Source organism: Apis cerana, unplaced genomic scaffold (genome assembly GCF_029169275.1).
Source record: "Apis cerana isolate GH-2021 unplaced genomic scaffold, AcerK_1.0 Chr0_AcerK, whole genome shotgun sequence".
Lineage (NCBI taxonomy): Eukaryota > Metazoa > Arthropoda > Insecta > Hymenoptera > Apidae > Apis > Apis cerana.
Window position 1 is genome coordinate 4,830,262 of NW_026893558.1, and position 19,806 is coordinate 4,850,067.

The 19,806-nt window shown below is 21.9% G+C and overlaps 1 long non-coding RNA gene across 2 annotated transcripts in view; it reads left to right on the forward strand.

Moving 5' to 3' along the window:
- LOC133667556 (uncharacterized) overlaps positions 1 to 19,806 on the forward strand; it is a 445,540-nt gene that overhangs the window by 401,046 nt on the left and 24,688 nt on the right. Inside the window, exons 1-2 of one of the 2 annotated variants that reach the window (XR_009833276.1) lie at positions 5,013 to 5,364; positions 5,439 to 5,506. The exons of the other annotated variant lie outside the window; for it this stretch is intronic. This is a non-coding gene — a long non-coding RNA (uncharacterized LOC133667556). Of the gene's footprint in view, positions 1 to 5,012; positions 5,365 to 5,438; positions 5,507 to 19,806 lie in introns of those variants that run through there. 2 annotated transcript variants of the gene reach the window in all.

The following is a 19,806-nucleotide window of genomic DNA, read 5'->3' on the forward strand; positions in this document are numbered from 1 at the left end:
AATAAAAAAGAATAAAAGAGACGTGAATTAGTCGCCAAATATAAAAAAAATATTACTAATTATTAATTAGTACTATATATGATCATAATTTTTCTTATGAAATAATATAAAATTTCTTTGAAAAAAAAATTTCTATAAAAAATAACAAAAATTTTTATCAATATAAAGTTATTAAAAGTCATAATTAAAAACTGTAATACTATAAAAATATTAAAGTAAAACATTATCATAATTCAAAGAATCTTATTGTATAAGAAAAATGACTGTATCCAAAATCTTTAAAATAAAAGAAATTAAAAATGAAGCGAATATGAAAAATAATTTATGCCTAAAATATCATTTAAATATTAATCAAAATAAATATCATAATCATAATATTAAAATATCAAAACATACAAAAAACACGATTCTTCATAAACAAAAAAACATTCATAAATCTTATTACAATGCATGACATTTTGATGAGAGATTTTACCTGGGAAATATTTTACGTATTGATTTTTATTAATCTAATAATATAGAATATCCATAATTAATTACGCTTGAAAAATTAATCTGAAAGAAAATTAGAAGTAAATATTTTTAAAAAAAAAATTATACTCTTCGTATTAATTTGTATCTTCGTCAATAAGTAAATGAAATGACACGTGCGATATTCGATTGATCTTAAAGAAAAATTATGTTGAAAACATACGATTTCGAATAATACGACGATTATTTGTATCGCAATAATCATGAAATGCAAAAGAAACTATAAAAACAGGCCGATAGATAAATCTATTCATTTTAAAATTTGCAATACTATATAGCAAAAAAAAACATAAAATAAAAGAAATTGATAATTTATAAAAAAAATAAGAATTTTTTAAAATTAATTAAATATAATTTTTTTATTAATAAGTATATTTGTTTATAAGTATATCATGTAATTATTTACATGAACAAAATTAAGAAGAATATGAAAAGTAAATATTAATATGAATTGTCATGTAAAAAAATAATTTTTTTTATATATAACGAAGTAACAGAGAAATATTATTTTTGTAAAAGAAGTTCTCTCACTGAGTCCTAAATTGTTTACATTGATTCATTCTTTTTTGTTTATTAATGTTATTTACTATGTTATTTTATAAAGATATTTGAGACATTTATAAAAATCAACTAATATAATCAATAAAAAAATTTCGTAAATTATTTTATTATTATTCTTTTATTATATTACATTATATTATATTAATATTTAAATAAATTTATATACTATATAATTATTTTTATGAAATTATAGTTTAAATAGTATAATTATAAAAATTATATAATTTTATAGTAATTTCTGAAAATTATTATTTTATAAATTTGTTTATTAAAATTTTAATATATGCTTTTGGACATAATTGTGGCGTTTAAAACAAAAATGTTAGCATGAATACCAGAAACCCAATATGCTCCCGTAATATATATCATTACCATTAATGAGATATTTACTCTATATATGAATCAAAAACAATTACGATATGGCTGGAATATAATATGTTATGATATAGTTAGCACATTATTTCATAAATTATATAATTATTATTTTAAATATTATAATTATATGATTCTGCAAAACGTGGGATCTTTACCTGGGATCCTCAGAATGTTGTTTAGAATATTTGATATGTTGAAATAGTTGGACGAACTTGTACACAAGTGTCCTGCAAAATTCCTTGATATTAGCACAAGAAAAAATAAGATATCGCTATCTTTTGTGAAATCAAGATCACCGAAAAAAATTACGATCACTTTTAAATAATGCACAAAATAGATTTTTAGATGGAGAAAACGTGAAACTAAAGTGAAAAGAAAAAGAGTCCCTTTTTGTATTAATGGTATATCTTACAAAAAATTTTTTTTATTACGAAAATAATACTTGTTTATTTTAAACTGGAATACTTTATTATAACATTAATATAACATTATATTGCAATATAAACGTATTAAAAAATTTATTGGCTATTGTACTATTGCAGATCTCTTTAGAATCATTTCTTAGTGTCGGTTCTTAACACTTTTATTCCGCCAAACTAAACATTTAAAAAAAATTATATTTAAAAAAATTTAATTACAAAAAATCTTACTAACATTTCTGCATTTTAAATTAGAACATTCCACAATCACGATTATATATATTCCACAAATTTGGTAAAAAATTTTTAAGCCATTGAAAATTATATACACAATATTCCCTAGAATTATCCTTTAATGCTCTCTAAAATTCTTCGCATAGAAATAACTTAATTAATCCTTTTTCTCTCTCTCTCTTCGCAACCAATAAGAACTGATCGATCCTCCACATCTCGTTTAGAATACGTATCCAAGATAGAAAGGTGTAGTCATCTACGTATTCGATACAGCCTCGAAAGCTATCCTCGTCTACAGCATGACTTCCGGTCAGTGTGTCGTTCTATTTCAAATCGTTTGCGTGAATTATATCAAGAGAAACGTCCTTTATCTTCTCGGACATTCAGATGGCAATACTTGTCTAATTTTCACTTATTTAAGCAGCAGCTTAAGATTATACGTTCTCGATAAGAACCTTAAAATGAATTCACAAGTAAGAAGATTCATGATTTCGGCATGAAACCGAAGAAAATGGTTATCTTGGCCATAGACAACGGAAGTATCCTCTTCTTCCAATATGAGGATAGGGAGGATATTTATACAGGATATAATAGGATATAATAGGATATAATATTTAGATGGAATGCGATCAATCCTTTCGATCCAAGGTGTTTCAAGCAGATGTTCATAAGCTCGGAATAGAAAATCATCACTTACGTTGCTGATTAGGTGCGAGGGAAAGCACAAAAATCGAATTTCCCGGATTATACACGAAGGGTACAGTCGAATACGCTGCCACTCAAATTTTGAACATTGTATATGTGATGTTAGGAATGTAGTGTTTTGGAATTGAATAAATTAATTAACGTGAAATAGTTTTTTTTTCTCAAAACTAAAACTCTCGAAAGTTGACATAATTTAACAATAAATATTGTTGAAAAATTGAATATTTTAAATATTTAGAATACACGTTAATTTTATCGATAATTACTCTTATAGTAAAGTATTTCTATCTTTATAATTTTAATTGCAAAAGTATAAAATATAAACGGCTACTTTTACATTATTGCTCTAAGGCTATAATGCAGGAGCATAAATGATTTCACGAGGTTGACCATGTGCATTCTATATCTCGAATATAATTTGGCAAAAACCTTTTTGTCTTACAATCTCTCGTTCGTTACTTCGATTTATCGATAACAAATTGATAAATCGAACAGATCATACAGATTGAACGAGGTAAGTAAGGTAGAATTTATTTTATATCGAGAAGATTGCAAATGGAATTATCGGAGTTGAAATTTTAAATGACGCGATTAAAATTCATAAAGAAAGTAACAATTTATAACATAACATGGAATGCAACGAGATATTTCAAGTTTTTATTTTGTTATTGTTTACCTTTTTTTATTTCTTTTCCTTCTTGAAATTCTTGGACCATAATACTAAATTAGGAATACTTATTAGAGAAAATCATTATCTACTCAATAATAATAAAATGAAACGATAAAATGTACTGAAGTATAAAATATATAAAATTGTAATAAAATATTTGTCATTATATATCATGCAAAGATAGAAAAAATTTTTATTTCGTATAATTGATTACTGCAAATTAAATTTATAATTTGTATCAATAATTTTATATATCTATGTGTGTGTGTGTGTGTGTGTGTGCGTGTATGTGTATTAATTGCAATTTACATAATACCTATACACAGTTCAACTTAAAATAAAATAAATAAAATAAATATTTATTTTTAGAGAGTCCCATTTTGGATTTTAAAATAAATGCAAAAATTAGTATAAAATGTCGATTGATATTCATTTAAAATACATTTAAATAATGTTTATTTAAATTATAAGCAATTTGAGTTATTTTCATCTCGCTTCAACTAACATCAATTTAAACTATTATAACTTAATTAATAAGTCACAGAGAAATTTTTGTATAACAACTTTTATTTCGAATTTTAAATCTCTAAAATCTTCAAAGATATTGTTACAAATATATTGATACATTACATATTAATGCTCTATGAAAGATTATAAATAATCACTTGAAAGTATGTTTAAAGGATTGATACCATATATTTGATAATTAAATAATTAATTAAAATTAAATATATATCAAAATTATGTTAAACTAATATTGTTAACAAGAGTGATACATTATTAATTTACAACAATATGATCGATATGTTGTGTGTGTGTGTATGTATATATAATACTTTAAATCGAATGCTATTGTAGAAGAGCTTATATACGTTTAGGTTATTTAATCTAAATGTCGTTTTTTGCCGTCATGTTTAATTGTTTTGTAATAGATATTTTGTGAATTTATATTTTGTAAATCATATATACGAATATATGAATATGCACATATATATTAATAATATATTTAAAAATACGATAATAAAATATAATTTAAATATAAATAAAATATAAATTATGAATATATAAACAATAAATTTAATGCATAATTTTAAAAGATCGCTACGAATAACGCGAAATAACACGTAATCTTAATGATTATAACCTATACGAAAGTTGAAAATTTGACAGTAAAAAGAAATAAAAAAAGAAAATGAATGGTTTGAAATAATAAATATTTTAATGAATGCTTTAAGTTGAAGTGTTTTAGTTTTCTTTAGTTTTCTTTATTTGAAAGTGTAAATAATTTAACTGTTTTTCTGTGGAATACTTTTACCAATTATAAAATTAACGATCGTTTATATTTTAGAATTATATATTATAGAATTTTAGAATATAATAGAATTTTAGAATATAAATAAGTATAAATCTAACATATAGTTTCTTTCCAATCTTAATATTCATAGTTTCGTTATTTTGAAGATTATACTTTTAAAATTATACGATATAATTAGAAGAATTATAATAATGCAGAAATATTTAAATTCATAATAATTTTTGTGTTTAAATATATTGATAAACATTCGTAATAATAATAATAATCCATTTTAAATATTTTTCCACAACAAGATTTAATTGTCTATGTTACTAATTAAGAATAATATTATTTAACTATATTACGTGGAAATCGAGAATATGTAAATGTTCGACAATGTAGAATTTATAATTTCTAATCTCTTGGTTTGTGTCACAAAAACAAATACAGTAATGCAGTATTTAGAGAACCTGGCAAAAAAAGAAAATTCATCAACTGAAGCACATGTAACCTTATTACGGATACAATTGCTCAATTTTTTTCTGTAGAAGATTAAGTCAAGATAAAGATCCAAGGTAACATCATGTGTATTTGTTCAATTGTCTTTAAAAAAATGCAAGAATTTATAATGTAATATCACTCGTTTCAGAATCCACTGCATTGTATTTTCTTGAAATTGGTGAAGAAAATTTTGAGTCTAGTGTTCTTAAATGTCGTGTAAGTTTTCATAAAATCATAAAATTAAAAATTAACCTCTATATATATTATTGGAATAAATCAAATATTAACATCTGACTTTTATGTAATGTGACTTTTATGTAATAAATATATAAATATTTTTTTTCTCTTTTATAAGAAAAAATTCATCCAATATGGTTGTCACTGCACACTGTCAAAGTATACAGGCAGTCTTAAGATGTTATGCAGAAGCATGACTATTAACTTTAAAGCTATTCTATTCTCTCATTTTTAAACATAAGTAATGAAACAAAGCAAGAAATTTGATTAGATTAGATATAGGAACCTTTGGTCCCTATCCTTTTAATAAATTGGTAAAACATATATCTGAAAATATAATGGCAATAAAATACTAAGCTTGGATTAAATGTCCATCAGGTTAAAATATTCATTTTTCTTTTTTCATTAGAAAATTAAAACAAACAGAATCAAACATCGTTATTTTTGCTCTTCTTGTACAATTATAATCTTTATATTTAATATTTAATTATAAGTGTATATTTGCATACATTTTTATGCTTTTTATGTTTCATTTGTGCATTTTTCAAATAAGATACAAGAAGAAGAATTTAGTTGTGAATATTAATTTAGATGAAAATGATTTAAGTATATCAAGAGAACATTAACATATCACGTAACAACATGAATGAGATAAAATAGTAAGTATTGGCGAGAAGATTGGTATGAAATATATGATAAAAAAAATGCTTTCCAGTAAAGACTTTCCAATATTTTTAATAAATTTTATAGTTATTATTGAATTAATTAAATTAATTATTTGATCAATAAATTTTATCAATTTGATTATCAGCAAATTTAATTTCAGGATATTTAATTTTAATATTATTAGGTATTTTTATTAGAAATTTTATTGCAATAATTCCAATTAATTTATTAATTCAAAATATATTGTTAACTTTAGAAATTTTTATATCAATTATTTAAAGATATATATTTTTAATTTTCTTAATTTTATATTTTTCAGAATTGCATTAATATTAATTAATAAATAATGAAAAAAAATTTTCCATTTAATGTAATCATAAATAGCCCATGATCAATTATTTTATCTTTTAGATTATTTGAATTAAAAATTTCTTTATTTATAATTTTAAATATAATTAATACCATTTTAATTATAATATTTTGATTTTGTGATATTATTGGAGAAAGAACATTTTATTATAAAGAATTACATACATTTTTTATTATTAATTTTTTAAAATTTATAATAATTTTATTTATTATTTCAGAATTAATATTTTTTGTATTTTTTTTTTTTTTGGACTTTCTTTCATACATCAATTTCCCCAAATATGAAATTGAAATTGATATATTATGACTACCAAAAAATATTAAATTTTTTAATTCAATAGGAATTCCATTATTAAATTCATTTATTTTAATTTCTCCAGGATTTAGAGTAACATTAAATCATTATTATTTGATTATTAATAATTTAAAATTTAAAAAATTTTATTTAACAGAAACAATTTTATTAGATTAGATTATTAGATTATTAGATTTATTTTACTATTTTATAAACAATTGAATATTTAAATTCTTTTTTTTGGTTTAATGATAGAATTTATGGTTCAATTTTTTTTATAGTTATTGGATTTCATGGTTTATATGTACTAATTGGATCATTTTTCTTTTAGTATCTCTATATTGAATTATTAAAAATTCATTTTTGAAATAAACATAATATAAATTTTAAATTAGCCATTTGATATTGACATTTTATTGATGTAATTTGATTATTTTTATTTATTTATTGATTTAAATTTAAAAATTAAATTTTAATTATATATATATATATAATATAAATAAATACGTTTAATTTCCAATTAAGAAATTTAATTAAATTTAATATATATAATTATATATACCTTTTTATATTTCTATTAATCAATTTAATTTCATTAAAAATAATTTTAATAAATTTATTTCAATAAAAAAAAGAAGATTTTGAAAAAGATCTCCTTTTGAATATGGATTGAGTCCTATTACAAAATCTAATTTAACACATCCTTTTCACTTCCTTTTTTTTTAATAACAATAATATTCTTAATTTTTGATGTTGAAATTATTTTATTTTTACCTGTTATTTACTATTTAAAATCTTATAAATTTTATTAATTTTAATATTATCATTTGAGTGAATAAACAATTATTTAAATTGAATATTTTAATTAGATTATAATAATTACAATAACTAAAATAATATAAGGATTTAATTAATTGAATTAATCAATTAATTTAAGTCGAAATTAAATGTAAATTATTACTTCTTATATATTGCTATAATAAATAAATTTTAATAATTTTTAAATTTTAATAAATTTTAAATTAATTAAAGCTAATTATTTAGCAATTTATTGTTAATAAATTATTTAGATATTATATTATATATTATTATCTATTTAAAAAATTTAAAAATTTTCATTAATATTTTCAATATTACACTCTAAATATAAGCTATTTAAATAAATAATTTAATTAATTAATTAATAAAATTAATTATATAAATTAAATAATAAATTACATAAATTATAATAGTTAAAAACATATTAATTTCAATATAATATTAGTAATTTTAAAACTATGTAAATTTAATATTTTAAAAAATATAAATTTACTTGATTTACTACTATTTTAATAATTGATTTTTTAATATTTTTAATATTTTAATAATTGATTTTTCGATAAATACTTTATAATTAAATATTGATAAAATTAATTTTTTTTATAAATTCTTTTATAAATTATATTTATAAATATAAATAATATTTGCGATAAACCAATTTTATTACTTAATAAAATAAATTTATAAAAATTATATCCTATAATTATTCCTATAATTATTATTTTAAATACTCTTAATTTATAAATTCATAATAAATTAATTCTACATTAATTAAAATTTACTGTATTAAAAATTAATTTTCTATAAATTAATCTTAAAATTATTACTATTATTATTAATATAGAAATTCCCGTAATTTCATCTTCTTTTTTAAATACAACATTAATTATTAAATATTTGTTTGTTATTACTAAAATTATTCGAAAAGAATATGAAACAGTTAAAATTGTTCCAATACTTAAATTTACTATTGAAAAATAATTTATTTTTCTAGAAAAAAAACATTCAATAATTAAATCTTTAGAATAATAACCAACTAAAAATGGAAATCCACATAATCTTAAAATTGAAAAAATAATAATTATTCTTTTTAATAGATAAACATAATATATTCCATAATCGAATATCTTGATTTCAATTTATAAAATGTATATATCTTCCAACACATTAATAAATAAATATTAATGACTTAAATTTTGCATGAATAAATAAATGTAAAAAATACTAATTCAATGTAAATCCTGTAGATAATATTTTTATTATAAAACCTAATTGTCTTAATGTTGAATAAGCAACAATTTTTTTAAGTCTAATTCAAAATTTGTTGTTAATTCAGCAAATAATATTGTTAATCTTGAAATTAATATATAAATAATATATAAATAAAATAATATTTTTATATTTACACACTAATAAATTTACATAACGAATTAATAAATAAATTTCAGCTGTTGAAGAATGAACTAAAGATGAAGCAGGTATTGGAGCTTTCATTACCATTGGTAATCAAATTGACAAAGAAATTTGAGCTCTTTTTTTAAAAGCTATTTATAATAGAAAAATTATTATAAATTTATTTATTTTATAAAAAGATAAATTTCATTTTCCATAATAAATTATTAAACATATAATTAATAATTAATAATAATCCAATATCATCTAAACATTTTAAAATAAACTATATATATAGTTGCAATACTACCTGAAGTAAATGATTTTATTTTTATATAATAAATTACTAAACAATAAGAAATTAATCCTATCCTATCTCAATCTAAAATAATTAATAATATATTTGGTCTTAAAATTAATGTATATATAGAAATTAAAAATAAAATTATTAAATATAAAAACTGATTTATTTTTAATTTTCTTAAATTTATATATCTAATTCAATAAATAATAATTATAGAAAAATTGAATAGAAAATCCTTAGTAAAAAAATGAATATTAATGATTTATAATCAATTATTATTAAAAAATTAAATTTTATGGAATTAAATGTATAAATATTTTATTTAAAAATAAAAATTTTACTTAAATATAAAAATCTTAATAATAAAATAAATAATCTAAATTTAAATAACAAAATTCCACAAATTAATATTTTTATGATAATTTAAAATAAATTTATATTTATATCATTTCATAAATCAATATTTTTATTAAATTATTTAAATAAATTTTAAATAAAATATAATTTTAAAAACATTAAATTAAATTTAATCTACAATCAATTCAATAAATATAATAAATAATATATAATATTATTAATGAAAAATTATTGTAGAAAATAATAAATAAAATTTATAATTAACGATTTTCATATCCTCAACAACTAAATAAAAAATCAATAATAAATCTAACTCATAAAATAAATAATATACCAATAAATTTATTGATATAAAAACTAATAATAATGAAATTATTAATAATAGATTTATAAACAAACAATTTATTCTATTATTATTTAATGATAAAAAAATTAATCAAAAAACTCATAAAGTTAATATTATTAAATCGTTAGAAAAATTATTGAAATTAAAATTATAAAAAATAAAAATTCATTCAATTCAATTAAAATTAAATAAATTTATCAATAATATTATAATTAAATTTAAATTATTTATTTTTTAAATCAATAATATAAATAAATATACAAATATTAATAAAATTATAATAATCCTAAGTTAATAAATTAAATCTAATATTCTTAATTTTCGATGACATAATTCATAATTTATTCTTACTAATAATGATAAATCCGAAACTAATTCAGAAACAGAAAATAATAAAAAAATTAAAAATAATCGTGTATTAATTTCATTATCAATAATATAAAATAAAACTGTAATAACCAAAAATTCTGTTAAAATTAAAAATGTTAGAAAATTTACATTATAATATAATGTAAATATAAAAAATAATAAAATTATTAAAAATATTAATTTAATAAATTGTAATTATTATTTAGCTAAATAGTTTAATTTGAAACATTAATTTTGTAAATTAAAAATATATAAAATAATTTTATATATAAATTTAGCTAAGTTTATTTAAAATTTCAAAAAAATTTAAATTATTAAATATCGATAATTCCCAAAATTACCATTTTTGATTAAACTATTTTTTGAACAATAAATATTTATTGTGTATATATAACTAAAATTATAATTTATAACAAATTTATTATAACAATAATTTTAATTTTATGTAAAATTTTATCATCAACTATAATTTCAACAATCTCAAGAATTTATTTAAATAATATTTATAATAATCCATCAATTTTATTAATTTATTTAATTGTATATTCAATTTATATTTCTACTATATTATTTTTAACTGGTCCAATAAATTCATTATTAATTATAATAACTTTTTTTTTTTTAAGAGTAATATTAGTAATATTTTCATATTATATTTCTTTAATAAATGAACTTTTAAAACTTAAAATTAAATTATTTTTACAAATTTTATTTTTAATAATATTATCGTTTAAATTATAAGAAAAAATAATAAATAATGAAATATATTTTAATCTGATTAAAAATATTGACTTAACCTATTTATATACAGAAATAAATATTACATTATTTATCACAATAATTTTTATATTAATTTTTATCTTATTATTAATAACAAAAATTATATATATTGAAAAAAAACTCTTCGAAAGAAAAAATAATTCAATATTTAAATTAAACTCAAAATAAAAATTTTAAAAAAATTTTTTAATTCTAATGAATTTTTAAAAATAATTATATCAACAATCTATTTACCAACACCAATAAATATTAATTATATATATAATTTTAGATCAATTTTAGGAATTTTTTAAATAATTTTAATAATTAAAATTATTTCTGTATTTATATTATCAATATATTATTGTCTTAATACTGATATTGCATTTTTATCAATTACAAATATTATAAAAGATATAAATTCAGGTTGATTATTTCGATTAATTCATATAAATGGTGCTTCATAAATGGTGCTTCATTTTATTCTATAGTTATATTTTTATTTTTTTATTTTATAGTTTTATTTTATAGTTATATACATTCATATTAAACGTAATATATTTTATTGTTCATATAAATTTCCTAGAATATGAAGAATTGGAATTTTAATTTTTTTAATATAAATAGCAGCAGCATTTATAGGTTATGTTTTAATTTGTGGATAAATATCATATTGAGGAATTACAGTTATTACAAATTTACTATCAGCAATTCCATACATTATGTGATAAATTATATTATGAATTTAAAGTTGATTTTCAATTATTAATGCCACTTTAAATCGATTTTTTTCATTTTACTTTATTTATTTTATTATATTTTACATTTTGTTTTACCATTAGTAATTTTATTTATACTTATTTTACATTTATTTGCACTTCGTTTATCTGGTTCATCAAATCCATTAGGTTCAAATTACGCCAATAAAATTTCATTTCATCCATATTTTTCAATTAAAAGTCAATTTCAATTAAGATTCTATATTATTTTATTCATCTTTATATTTATTAATCTTTAATTTTCATACCATTTAGGAAATAATTTTTAAATTTCAAATCCAATAAATATTCCAACACATATTAAACCTGAATAATACTTTTTATTTGCACATTCAATTTTACGTGCAATTTCTAATAAACTTGGTGGAGTAATTGGATTAGTAATATCAATTTTAATTTTATTTTATTTATATCACTATTTTATATAATAACAATTTAAAAATAATAAATTCATCTATTTAATAAAATTTATTATTGAATATTTATTAATAATTTTATTTTATTAACATAATTATAAAATTGCAAATTTAATTTTATTTTGATAATTAATAAATTCACTAAAAGATAATCGTTCAATTAATATTATTAATCTAAAAACTAATCTAAAAAAAATAAATTAATTTCAAAAGAAATTATTGTTGAAACTAAACGTATTAAACCTAAAATAGCACAATTACAATTTGAAATTCATCCAACAATCAAGTATTGTACAAATAGTACTGAATACACACTTAATCCTAAAATTAATAATATAAATGAAATATTAAATTCCATTGTACAAATAATATTAACCCAAGAATATAAAACTCATATAACTAATGATAAAAAAAATCAATCTTTTGATAATAATTTTAATGCATCTCCAAAAGATTAAAATAAACGAAATAAAAAAACTTTATTAGGTCCTTTTCGATCTTGAATATATTCTAAAATTTTTCGTTCCAGCAAAGTTAAAAATATTACACTAATTAAAATATTATTATAACTATTAAAATTAATAAATTAATTGAAATTCAAAATTCAAATTATTATTTATTAATTTAAATAAATTAATATAATTAAATTTTAAATTTAATGCATCTTATATGCTAAAATAATAAATTTATTAATTATTTATTTATAAATAATATAAATAATATAATTAATATGAATTAAAGTTCTTTCGTACAATTAATTTATTTTTTTATTTTAGGTAGAATATATAGATAGATAGAATATAATATAGATAGAAACCAATTTGATTTATCGATTTGAACTCAAATCATGTAAAATTTTAAAAGTCGAACAGACTTAAAAATTTAAATTCCTATATTTAATTTTTATCTTAATTCAAACTCGAGATCGCAATCATCTTTATCAATATGATCTATCAAAAGATTACGCTGTTATTCCTAAAGTAATTTATTTTTTAATTATAAAATATAAATCAAAAATATCTTTTAATCAAATTTAATTTTTAAATAAAGTTAATTAAATTTATCAATTCTTTCAATCAAATTTAATTAATTATTTATTAAAATATTACTTTTATTTAAAAATAATTTAAATAAATAACTAAATTAAATAAAATTTTATAGGATCATATCGTCCTATAATTAATTAATAATGGAATTTTTATTAAAAATTTAAATTCATTTTATAATTTAGAGACAGTTATTATTTCATTAATTCGTTCATTCGTTCTTCATTAATTCTTCAATTAAAAGACAATTTATTATGCTACTTTTGTACAGCCAATATACTGCAGCTATTTAAATTTTACTTCATGAAACAGAAGGCCTAAAATTAAATTCATGTTTTTAGAACATATTTTTTTTGATAAACAGGTGAATAATATATTTACCGAATTCCTTTAAATTGTGTAATTTAAATAATTTTAATTTAAAATTTACTTTTATTATTAATTTAATCATTATTTCTATATTTTTATAATTTTAATATATATTTTTATATAATAAATAAAAATTTTAATTTAAATCTTTATTTAAATTAAAACAAATTAATTTAAAACAAATTAAATTATTAAATTTTTTAAATTAAAGAAATATAATTTAATATTAAACAATATAATATTATATAAAATATATAATATTAAAATTAAATAAATTAAATTTTTATTTAAAATTTAATTTATTAAAATTTTTATATCTAAATTAAATTTATTTCTAAAAACTGGATATTATAAAATAAACTTGAATGACATTTAATTTCTAAATTTATGTTTATAATTTTAATATTACAAAAAAAATTTTATAAATTTAGCTCTTCTATTTTCGAGATATTTCAAATTCTTAAATAAATTTTAATCAATTCTGATACTCAAGGTACAAAATAAAATTTTATCCTTTAATATTTAATAATTTTCATTTACATTACCTTTAATTATAAAAATAAAAATGAATTCAAAATAATTAATTTAACTTTAATTTAATTTTTTTCAACTTTAATTTTTAAACTTTTAAAACTTATAATTTTAAACTTCAAAAGAAAATTTAATAAATTAATTTATAAAATTTAAAGATTTTTTTAATTTTTTCAATGTGAAAGAAATACTTTTTTTAAATTAAAATTTTAAATCTAAAAATACTTTCTAATACTTTTACTACGTTACGACTTATTTCAAGTTTAATGAAATAAACAGGCGATTTGTACACTTTTTAAAACTATCTTTAATTAAAGCAATTTTAGCTGGTACTTATAAAATAGAAGAAATACGCCGTTGGGACACTGAAAGGGCTTTCGCGATGCAAATACGCCACTAGTAAAGGTCGAATTTACTAAATAGAATAAAGCGGCGCGAACCGACATAACCGGGAGTTTTAATTCAAATGACTAGATAGTTCCGAAGCGACGTGATCGGGCAAATTATCGCGAACGATAGGATGGCGTCGAAGCGACATGACTAAGGAACATCAAGGGTGGCGAAAATCCACTGTTCCAACGAAATCTAATTTACAATAGCAATTTAGAGGGTCAGATAATGGTATTGCAACAAGGAAAACAGGATCAGCAACAAACGCTGGAAAGCGCAGTAGAAAAAGTCATACAACGATCGAGCAAATATGACATACGGAGCGCGTGGGCATGCGTTGCAGCGCTCACAAACACGAAACGAGACCCATCGAACTTCATAACAATATCTGATGCAGGGATCGCGAATAACTCCGAAAAAACAAAGGAAGCCGTTTTAAAGATCGTCTCGCCCGTAGCGGAAAAACTTAAAGTTAAGCATATAAAAAAAATTAGCGGCAACGGAATCCTCGTAGAAACGGCAGGTCAAAAGGACCTTACGACCCTCCTCAAGTACCGAAAACTGAGAGAGGCTGGTTTCGTGGTCAATGTCCCGGCGAAGAAATGTCCACGAGTGATAATATATAATATCTCCAGAGCTAATAATGACGAGATAATGAAAGCTCTTATAGAGCAGAACTTAGAAACAAACACGAAAGAAATGTTCCGCCGACAAGTAAGGTTAGCATTTAAAACCGGTGACAGGAAAAAAGAAAGATTGAGTGCTGGTAATTGGGTGGTCGAAACTTCGAAAGAAGCCCGCGAAATTCTTATTAAAAAAGAGAGAATCTACATTGGTTGGAACTGCTACAGAGTACAGGATTATCTAGTGGCGACGAGATGCTACAAGTGCCACAACTTTGGACATACAGCTAAATATTGCCGGAACGACAAGGAAATTTGCGGCCACTGCGCAGAAGAAGGCCATGCCTTCAAAAACTGTCCTAACGAAAACAAAAATCCAGTTTGCCGTAATTGCAAGAGAAGCGGAAAAACATCATCATACGCCGTGATGGATAAGGCCTGTCTCTCTTATTAAAGTTACATAGCGGCTTTGAATCAGGTCCTACTACGAACGAACTATGATCAGTAAGACCTATAAAGATGTATATGAACTACGTTTGGCCCAACTCAACATGCGGAGAGCACAATGTATCATCCTCGAGATTGCACGGATCAAGGACGACGAATGCATCGACATTCTGCTCATGCAAGAACCATATAACCCGAGAGGAAAATTCATCGAATTCGGGCGGCTCGTGGTCTTCAGAGGCAAATCCGGCACCGCGATCATGGCCGGAATAGCGATACGAAACCCGATGATCACGACGACCAAGTTGACTCATCTGTGTGACGATCATTGCGTGTGTGTAGAATCGGGCCCTTCGGACGGATGTAGCAAGCATTTATTTTCAATGTTTCGATAGCATCGAACCATACATCCGAAAAATAGAAGAGATCACGTCCATCCTTCCCGGAGAGAAATTAATCATTTCGGCCGATGTAAACGCAAGATCACCTCTATGGCACTGTCATCATGCGGATACCCATGGCGAGGAGATCGAGGTTGCCCTGACGAGTCGGGATCACCTCCCACTTCTGCACTCGAGTGCCTCAACTATTGATATAACTCTTGCGTCTCGAGGTGTTCTGAAACTCGTTAGGAAATGGTCTGTCGTGGAAGGATGGACAAGCAGCGACCATAATGTGATATTGACAAATGTGGCACCGCAGCGAGGCCAGCAATATCAACTGACATTCCCCAGATATAACATAAAAAGGCAGACTGGGGAAAATTCCGGAGGCGTATCGCGGAGTTGCGGAGCAAGGGATGCCTAAACGCCGAGATCCTTTCAGTTGAGAGAGTTTCCTCTGCAAGGCAATTGCCTTGCGGGATACCATTATCGAGGCGTACAACCATGCGATGAAACTGAAAAAGGCGCATGTGAAATCAGTTTCATGGTGGACGGAATCCTTGACCAAGAGGAGGATGTATGCGCCAAGAAAGGCGTTCCAAATGGAGCGTGCTCCCGAACTTAGGGAGAAAAGAAGAACCGTGTATTTAAACCTCCGGCGGGAGTACAAAACGGAAATTGGAAAGGCCAGACGAGAGAGTTGGCAAAGATTCGTCACCATAGAAGAAAATCGCGACCCATGGGGCATGATTTACAAACTTTGTAGCAGGAAGGTTGCGGCAGAGGCCATAGTTGCAATGCCGAAGGAATGCCAGGCAGGCGAAAGAGAAAGACCAAAGTAAGAGGAGTATTATTGGACTCCCTCGTTCCGGACGATACGCAGGATATCATGGCTGCGCAAATAATGAAACATCGAGTGGCCGTTGAACCACCGATGACGGATAATGCGCTGTCTTTCGATAAGGAAGAAGTCCTTATCTTGAGAGCTGCAAGATCTCTTTAATGCCTGTCTGCGCTATGGTACCTTCCCCGAGACCTGGAAAGAAGGCTCGATCCGTGTCCTACTAAAGGAAAAATCCCGACAGGGACGCATCGGACCCGGTTTTATATTGCCCGATCTGTCTCCTTTCAGTGATTGGAAAGTGTCTGGAGAAATTGCTGGCAGAAAGACTCAGACCGTTGTTTTCGGACAGTCGGTACGCGGCCACGAACCAATACGGATTTCGAAGGGGAAGATGGACGACAGACGCAATCCTAGAAATGAGGAAAATGGTAAAGGACAAGTATGTCCTCGCCATCTTATTTGACATCAATTATTTTTTTATAATTCTTTTTTTTTCTTTTCATATATGTTTTTTTCCTATAATTTTAATAATGTATTATTTTAATATAATTTATATAATTTGAGGCTTTATTTTCTAGCAAATTAATTTCGAAAATTTTTCAAATAAAATTTCGGTATAATACGAATGAATAAATTAAATCTTCTATTTTTGAAAATCGAGATGGAACATTTATAGTGGTACTAGCAACTTTTCAAATTCAATTTTCTTGATAAATAATTTTTGAAAATGAAGAAAATTTATTTTATATTTTCTATTTATTTTTACATTGAATTTTTCTATCAATAATTAATTCGCATATAGTCAGAACTAATTAATTTCGCTTATACTTGATAACTTATTGAATTTCATTTATTTGAAAAAAAATCTCAAATGGAAAAAATTTTTTTTGATTTCTTCTTTTTTATTTCCATCTCGCTTCATCTAATAAAGTTAAATTGTTTAGAACTTAACAAGTAATATTTTTTTATATTATTAATCTATGCTTATTTTAGTCGATCGACTTCTCCACAAATATCTATAGTATTACATTCTTTAGATGCCAGAAAATAAAAATTTGTATCAATATTATTGCTTAATATTAAAAGAAATTTTTACTTTATTTTTATATTATTTTAAAAATAACAAAAGATCTGACAAATTTAAATTAAAAGAATTAAAATAGTAATTAAGAAAAATATTTGTTAATATTATTTTATAAAAAATATTAAAAATTAACTATTTAATTTCATTTGTTTATCATCATGTTTTAAATATTTTTAATATATTAAAAATTTTTTTTAATCAATGACTCTATGTTATATTCTTTTCTTAAATGAATTTTAAAAAAATTAATTTATTTAATATTTTAAAAACTGATGAAGTCGAAATAGAAAAAATCAATTACTTAATTTAAAATCATTTTAAAAGGATAAAATCAATTTTTGAAAATTCAACTATTTTATGTTATTATATTCCCAAGAGAAAAATAAAAAAAATTTGAGACAAAGAATCAGTTTCTTTTTATAATTATCATTTGATAAAACATTTTTAATTGTTTATTTAGTTTAAAAAGTTATAAAAGAAAAATTAATAATTTTAAAAATTTTTCAACATAATGTTTTAATCAGTAATTTAAATAACTATGTAATAATGTATGGAAATATTGTTTGTTTTTAATAAATAGCTTTGCTGTATTTCGTAAATTTTTGAAAATAATATTCGAAAAAATATAATATAATTTTTGAAATTTATATTGTATGTTATATATTATATAATATATTATATATAATATATAATATATAATATATATAAACGTATATATTATATGTTTATATATAGTATGTAGTTATATTTTTGTCTTTTATTAAATATTAAATCAACATATTACTTGAATAGAATAGAATAAAATAGAAAAAAAAGAAAAAAAAACTTATATAAATTTTTTATAAGAAATACTAATTATATACTATTAAAAATATTAATTATACTTTTTATTTTTAATATATTAGAGTGTTCCATAGTTTTTTTCGCACGCTAGGAATGATTTTATTGGTTATTTTTATGCGAACATACAGGCTTATCTACTAGCTATTTATAACATCGATTTCAATCATTCCAGAGCTCTTTTAAAGTTTTTTCGTTGATGAAAATTTCTTGTGTAACTTTTTTCTACACTGTTCGATATGAACAGCCACAGAAAGTATTTGCGGCATGTTATGCTTTATTACTTTAAAAGAGGAAAAAAAGTGATACTGCAAATAATAGTATAAACGAGATTTGTACTGTTTATGGGAGTAGTGTTACAAAGATTTAGAGCTGACAATTTTAACTTGAAAGATGAAGATTGCAGCGATCGCCCAGCAACGACGAATATGAACTTTTTCAAGACAATACTCGCTGAAAATTCGCAATATAATGTGCAAAAGATAGTGGGTACCACTACCGTTTTTCAGGAAAATGGTAGACAATTATCTAATCAAAATGGAATATGTCAATCGATGTTTGGATTCCATAGCTATTGACGGAGACCGATGAACCGTGTCTCTACGTACGATTTTCTTCTCCAGCGACATGAAAGAGATTCTTTTATAAAGAGGCTTGTCATTAGAAACGAGTCATGGATTTTGTATCAAAATATGCATCCAAAACGTACTTGATGGATAAGGGACAATAGATCTTCAACTGTCACGAAGCCTGGACTTCACCCGAAGAAAATTTTTTTATCCATTTGGTAGGATTGGAAAGATAAGTCTACTATGAGTTCCTTTCTCAAGGTGAAACCATCAATTTTGGAA